The sequence below is a fragment of the Meleagris gallopavo genome, chromosome 3 (assembly GCF_000146605.3).
Source record: "Meleagris gallopavo isolate NT-WF06-2002-E0010 breed Aviagen turkey brand Nicholas breeding stock chromosome 3, Turkey_5.1, whole genome shotgun sequence".
In the NCBI taxonomy this organism is placed as follows: domain Eukaryota; kingdom Metazoa; phylum Chordata; class Aves; order Galliformes; family Phasianidae; genus Meleagris; species Meleagris gallopavo.
The window spans coordinates 16,801,032-16,808,484 of NC_015013.2; the positions used below are offsets into that span (position 1 = coordinate 16,801,032).

At 37.0% G+C, this 7,453-nt stretch overlaps 1 long non-coding RNA gene across 3 annotated transcripts in view; it reads right to left on the reverse strand.

The window, feature by feature from the left end:
• The window catches only part of LOC104910139, an 88,898-nt gene extending 86,741 nt beyond the window's left edge, over nt 1-2,157 (reverse strand). The window contains exon 1 of one of the 3 annotated variants that reach the window (XR_004159166.1): nt 1,971-2,157. This is a non-coding gene — a long non-coding RNA (uncharacterized LOC104910139). The remainder of the gene's footprint in view (nt 1-1,970) is intronic. The other 2 variants (XR_004159167.1, XR_004159165.1) reach the window with 2 other exon arrangements.
• Between the last annotated feature and the right edge of the window lie 5,296 nt (nt 2,158-7,453).

The following is a 7,453-nucleotide window of genomic DNA, read 5'->3' on the forward strand; positions in this document are numbered from 1 at the left end:
TGTCTTAAATCAAATTCAAGGAAAGCAGAGGCTGTCTTTGGTCTGAACTACTGCAGCACTCCAACACCATATTAAGCAGCACTGACTCGTTTCAGAAGATTTCACATTAGATGTCTCTCCAATCTCTTATCTATTAAATAGCCACTGTCAGCTTCATAATTGCCAGAATGGGCAGATTAAACTTAGGCAGCTGCATTCTGACCTGACCTCAGCAGTGCTGTGCTCATCCTGCACTAAGCTGCTGCTAACAAGCCTTGCTGACAACAACAGGAACTGAAATTGCTGTTATTTTTGTCGACTGCCAACATATACATCCTATTTCACAAATACATAGGCATGAAGGATTCTACTTTGTAGGCTAAAAATACTAACTCAGCTGTAATTAGCCTACAATTTCAGAGCTAATGGCTGCATGAGGTAAATATTGGCCCTTCAGAATCAAGCTTCCATTTCTACATCAAAGTAACAGATATTTTTCTTTATTAAACGTAGATTGTCAAATATCAGAAAAGAATTGTGCGATACAAATGTCATCCTGTCAAAACCCATAATGGAACCCATAGCACTCATGTTGTTTCATTCTTCCCTGAATTCTTAAGGTCTCTAATAATATCCCTTGGGAATAGAAACACGTCCTTTCTCTATCATGAAACCACTCAGTAACTGCTGTTATCCACATCTAGGGAGAATCTCAAATTTCATTAAAAGTAGAGGTCACTTTTGGTTTTCTAAAGCAAATATGATTATCTACACTACAAGAAAAAAAAAAAAGGGGATAAAGGAGAGAGGAGAGAAATAAACACTGATACTGAAGTACAGCTCCTTATCCCATGGATTTACAGAAACATTCTGCAAAGTTATCCTGAAAGACCATAGTAAGAGTTTACTGCTAGTCTTTGTAATGCTATCTGTGGTTCACACAGCAGTCAGAATATCAGTCAGTGAGATTGCCTCTCTGACCTCTTAGTTACTTTTTTTGGGTTCTATAAAGCTATAGGAACATTCCAAGAAAAGAAGTTCTGAAGTACAACTGTAGAAATAAATTTCTATTTTCTAATGTAAGAACTCAATGAAAGAGCTCAACAAAATAGAATCAGAACATAAATGTTTTGAAAAATCAGATTACACTTTACTTTCTAACAAAAAAAAAAAAAAAAAGAGTTGTTATTAGTACTTGTAATGCTTTCTTGGAAAAATGAATATCTGAAAACACAAAAGCTATCCAGATCTGCTTTCTGAGATCACAATGATAGCGTAATTTACCACTGGATTTAAGGTTAATACTCACCTGGAGAGACTCAGAACTATTATTTGATTATGGTTAGTACAACTGTACAAAAGACAGCTCCATTCAGTAACATATTTATTGTATATACACAGTCATTCATATGAATAACAAAAACCAATTTGATAAGATTGTAACAAAATCTACTCAAATCAGGTTATGAAATGATGACTGCAGTTAAAAATTACTTATAAAGAGATCAAAAGTAAAAAAAGGAAGATGAGGAGGAGAAGGAAGAGGAGTCATTGCATTGGATGAAGATAATACGTTATGCAAAAGGCTAAAAATACAAGAGCATTTGAATAATACTTCTATTCTACATATTTCTGTGCCACTCTACAATAATATTAAGTATGTTGCTCCAAAAGTAATGCTTCCTCTTGATGTCCATGGAAACTACAACAGATAAAAAAAGTACAACAATGCTATTTGACAGAGCAAAGTCTCAGCTACAAAACACTGCTTTTCAACAGTCACCACCATTAGCTATGCATTTTCACCAGTCATAAACAAAAGCCTGCATGTCGTGCTCATTAAAATCTGTACAAGTGGAGATGACTCATTGTCAGTGTTGCCACTGCTGAAACACCCTCCCCCACTTCATATCCACTATTTGGTCTCCATAAACGTTCAGCAAGCAACAATGGGTGCAAATTTTTTAGCATGGAGGAATTCAGTGACTCACCTTTGCTTCATACCCACTATGATATCAAATATTATTTTGTCAAACTGCTCCTCTGCTGCCATCTGTCACACCATAAGGGTCATGGAATGTTGGTGAGAAGTTTCAATCTCTGCTGCCATACCAACATCTACCTCTGACAGTGGGCCAACATAATAAAACAGAAGGTGTTACTTTCAGAGCAGCCCTCCTGAAAGAATTTACCACAAAGTTTCTTAATAATTAAGAATTGTAATTATAAAAACAAAAGATAAGCATATTTGACCTGAACACAAGACCTGAGTAATTAGCTCATAAGTGTCCAATAAATCAATAGAATTTGTTTCAAAGTCCAATTATACTTAAAAAAAAGAAAAATAAGGCAAATGAATTTAGAATGTAGCCTGGGATTGACTCAGAAAAGATGAGGTTAAATTTTAGGTGAGTTAAGTAATCTGTCTAGATGTAATAGATCTACACAGATTTGAGGTTGCGTGATGTTCTGATTAAGGTATGGTATAATATAATCCAGGTAATGCCGCTTCACCCAGATTAGGAGTAAGCAGAGAATGTATTCCATTAGGTAATCATCATTAAGAAACATCATGAGAAGCATTTATTGTATGTATGATAAGGGAAAAACCAAAAACCTGATGTTATTCAAAACTTCCACCAAAAAATAAATTAAATAAAAATAAATTGCTAGGATACAAAAAAATTGCTGGAGCAAGAAACAGGGGGGAATCCATATCGAATGACTTGGGTTAATTTGGGCCAAGCTTTTGACACCACACATGAAGTAATCAACTAGATAAAAAGCAACACAGGGCACAGTTAGAGAAGCTGTGAGCACTCCTGGAAAGCTTTTGGAGCTATGCAAAGGGTTTCGTTGCCTGCTCTGGCCCAGAAGTCTATCTCATAATTGTTGCTACAACAGACAAGTAACTCCTATGTGTGGCTTCTTACTTCACAACAAAAAACAGAACCAGCAGCTGTGTTGAATGTATGAACAAAGGTGTAGCGAATAATCAATAATCGCTACTCTGCATAGGGTGTCAGTTAGACTGGACTACCACATATGGCTACTGTACTTTTAAGGAAGGTGAAAAGAATACTGAAATTACAGTAAAGGGCTATTAACTGTTCTTTCCAGCAAAGGATTAAAAATTAATCTGCTTACTTCATCAAAAAACAAGCAGAAAGAAATTGTGGTTTCCCAAACTCCATTTAGGATGTGCTTGTTTTCTCCTCCCACTTTGAATTTACTTTTTTTTTTTTCCATGCAGACAATTAATTTAATAATTCTTTAAAAAAAGAAAAAAAAAAAACCTGCACTGTTTATAACATTTTTGCTATTTCATCAACAGTTTACTTCTAACATCAAAAATACTTTATATTCAAATGGTGTTAATATTTGTGAAAACCTTCATAGCTACTAAAATTTGTCATTTCAAGTTCAAGCTTTCTGGTCTCAGCTGTAAGAAGTCAGAAAGTGCTTTCATTGGTCCCTTACACTCTAGTGTTTAAAAATATGTGATAATATCAAAATAGCACCTTTGACTTCTAAAAAAATTCAGATATATACTACATACATTACAAAAAAACCTCTTAAGTTGGAGATTATTACATTCATTAATATTATAGGCAAATTCATTTTATAGCCAGATGGCATCCTAAAAGCTATTTAAGAATCTTGCTTATAAACTTTTCTTTATAGAACTACAGACTTCTTTCCTGCATATTAACTTCTTCATGAGGAAGAATTCAACTGATGTGAAGCTAAAGACAAAAATTCAACAAAGCAGCTTTCCCCACTATGCTATCTTAGTCACCAGCACTCAGATAACAGGTTCTCTGTGCTTAGTACTACTTTGTGACCTCCAGGTATCAGAAAAAGTTATGCATCAAAATAACAACAGCCTAATGACTGAAATAGTCTCAGATATGTCTCAGCCATTCTGTGATAAAACTTACTGGTTGCATTTTTATTTAAAACTTTAAAAGTAGTTTCTTCTATCTACCAGACTCTGTCTGCTGGGTATTAGGAAATACCACCTTCACTGTAAAAGACTATTTCATTTTATCTAACCTAAATCTACCCTCTTTGAGCTTGGAACCATTTCCCCATGTTTTATCGCCACAGACCCTGCTAAAGAGTCTGCTCCCTTCTTTCCTATTGTTCCCCTTTAGATACAGAAAGGCTGCTCTCAGGTCACCTTGTAGCCTTCTCTAGGCTGAAGAGCCCCATCTCTTTCAGCCTTATGTCATAGGAGAAAATCCCTTGGATTGTTTTTGTGGCCCTCTTCTGGCCGTGATCCAACAGGTTTGTCTATGTCGCTGCTGTACTGAGAACTCCCACAGCTGAATGCAGTACTCCAGGTAAGACCTCACTAGCACAGAGCTGAGGGGCAAAAGCACCTCCCTCGCCCTTCTGACCACAACTCTTTTTGATACAGCCCAGGATACAGTTGGCCTTCTGGGCTACAAGGGCACATTACTGGCTCATGTCCAGCCTCCCATCCACCAGCACCCCTAGGTCTTTCACAGCAGGGCTGCTCTCAATGCTTTCATCCCCCAGTTTGTATTTCTACTGGGGGTTGCCTCAACCCAGGTGCAAGACTTTGCACTTGGATTTGTTGAACTTCATGATGTTTAACTGGGCCCACTGCTCAAGCCTTTCTTGGTCCCTCTAGATGGCATCCTGTCCCTCTGCTGTGTCAACCACACCCCAGAGCTTGATGTCATCAGCAAACTTGCTGAGGGTGCACTTGACCCCACTATCAGTATCACTGATGAAGGTACTAAAGAGTATCAGTCCCAGCACCAACCTCTGTGGAACACTCATCACTGATCTCCATCTAGACATTAAGCCATTATACTCCTCTGTTTATCACTTTTGAGACAACGTCTAGGTAATGCATCCGGTACATTGAAGGCATTGATTAGTCAGAAAAAATCCAGTAGGAGGTCTCTAAGCTAGCTTGGTTCTTGGCTGGGGGCAGGAGCACTTGCCATGTGAGGAGATGCTGATGGCCTTGTTCACCCTGGAGGAGAGATGGCTTTGAGAGGACTTGATGACAGCCTGCTCCTACAGGGTGGCTGTTAGCAAAAGCACAGAGCTACACTGCCATGATTGAAGGACAAAGCCCAAGGGAAGATTCTGAGATGCTGCAAATTAGTGCAAATTCAGTCCTTACCCAGCTTTCAGAAGTAGGCTGCACCATATATCTCCTAAGGTCCCTTCCACTGCAACAGGTAAGTTCAGTGCTATTGACACTGCAAGACACCATGGCACAGTGTATTGCCAAGAGGCCCAAATATCCTCAGTGCCAGAATATCAGATTCCATCAAACTCTGTTACATTTGCCTATCAGACCAGAAAGTAAAAGCAATTAGCAGTTCTATGTCTGTCTGAGAATACCTGATTCCCTAGGTTAAGGAACAGTAAGAAAAGGTATATTTTTATCTCCCTAGCAAAAAGCAACAACACTCAAACATAACAATAAAAACTAAGAGTAAAACATAAAGTTCAATATAGACTTGAAAAATACCCAGGTGTATATATATATATATATATTTTTTTTAAAACAGCCAGCAAGGGCTTACAGTGTCAGAGATTTTTCTCACATGAACTCTGCATATTTGACAGCTATATGTTTAAAGCACTCTCTTAATAAAGATAAAAATATATCTACTTCTCTATATACACATTCAAGTACTCTCAGAGAGAGAGAGAGAGGACTTGTTTTCAAATCTTTTACTTGGAAAATTAGAAAAATATTGAATTATTTCTAGTCCTGGGCATCCTGGTTTTGCAAAAATTTCAGCACATTAATTTTAAAGACTTTGGCAGGAAGACAGATTATTTCCCATATAACGACTACTAAAAATATTATTCTGTTCTCAAAGAAATAAGATGATAATCAGGGTTTAAGTAGCTTAACAAATCAAGTAGGATTTCACTACATTTGCAAAACTCACCCTTTTTTCTTTTTATGCCTGCCTTCCATAGCTTCTGACTAATCCAGAGTTGCCAGAACCTATAGCCTCCGTGACTGCCAGTTCTACTTAACCGCAAATCACATTGTTCTGACACTTCCTTTGCAGTACCTCTCATTTATGGGTGATCTTGTTCTGAATCCTGTCAACATGCTAAGCAAGATCTCTTTTCTTTGTTGGGTTTCTTTCTGCTGGTGGAACAAACTGACTAGACTATGGGTACCAGCGTCTGCCCAAGAGTGGTGTGAGAAGAGGGCAAGTGAAGGAATAATGGGGCTGTTTCTTTTCCTGTCACTGACAGTGCAGTGTCAAATACATCCAGCCATCTACACTGATTCCACCTAAACTGGTTTAAATATGGATTTAAGGAACACCTAGCCCTGACTGCCAGTGGCTCTGGGAAGTACATCTCCATTTCCATGCCCCCTAGCCTACTTAAACCAAAGCTGCCTCTTTTAAGCAATGCTCGGAGAAATGAATGGTCACTTTCATTTATTATGTCGTATATACCAAGTTCATTGTACTGTATTACTCACAGAACTGCAGCAATCTAGTTTATTTTGATCGATATTAAAAACTGTTTTGGCCTCTGACCATTAGCCTCACAATTTTCTTCCTTTCCTTCTATTCCAGGAAAAGATGTATGTATCTAGTGACCCAAACAATAATGTCAACATGCCTATATGCATACTCCTTTCAGAATTTGACAGATACCAGTCTACTTGGAAGGAAGGCTAATGAGCTTTCCAAATGTACCTGTTAATCTAAATCATTTTTGTTGTGTTAACCCTGCTCTTTTATTACAGTCTGGAATCATAACAGAATTGGATTAGATTATTTATAGACTTTTCCCTTTTTACCTCTTTTCTGCCACTAAGAAAATTTAAATGATTTTTTTTGTGTGTGTGTGTGTCAGTTTATTCATTCCCAAAGTAGTAAATGGGCTCTGACAGTATGTCTAAGGCAGCCATGGAAAATATTCTTCACAAAGATTAAACTAATCTAATTTGTCAAGTTAAATGAATCTTGTAGCTTCATTGTTTCTTGTTGGGAAAAAGGTCTCTTAACAGTAAGCAAGCTTTTTATTTTTTTTTTTTAGGAATTGTCTATGCAGACTATCATTACTCAAATATGTTATGCCCCTGGAACAATGATATCCAGTTGTTACTTCTCTTCTGAAAAATACATGATACCACGATAGCATTTATTTCTAAAATAGGAAAGATGACAGATAGCAAGGTTATTTTAACCATACTGTGGTTTCCAACTATAATGCTGAAAAAGGTATTTTTTGGACTGTGAAATTGTAAGTATCATTAATTATTGGTCTGTGTTTGACTTGAGCTAACTACATTTATGAAGACACAAGACAATGCTGCTGTTTTTCATGTATTGGCTATGCAGTTGCACCTCTTGCAAGAAGTATTCAGGCTTTAAAATTAATAATAAGAATGATGATTAAAAAAAAAGTGTTCCTTTAAATAAATTTAAGGTAAACAATTACTCTT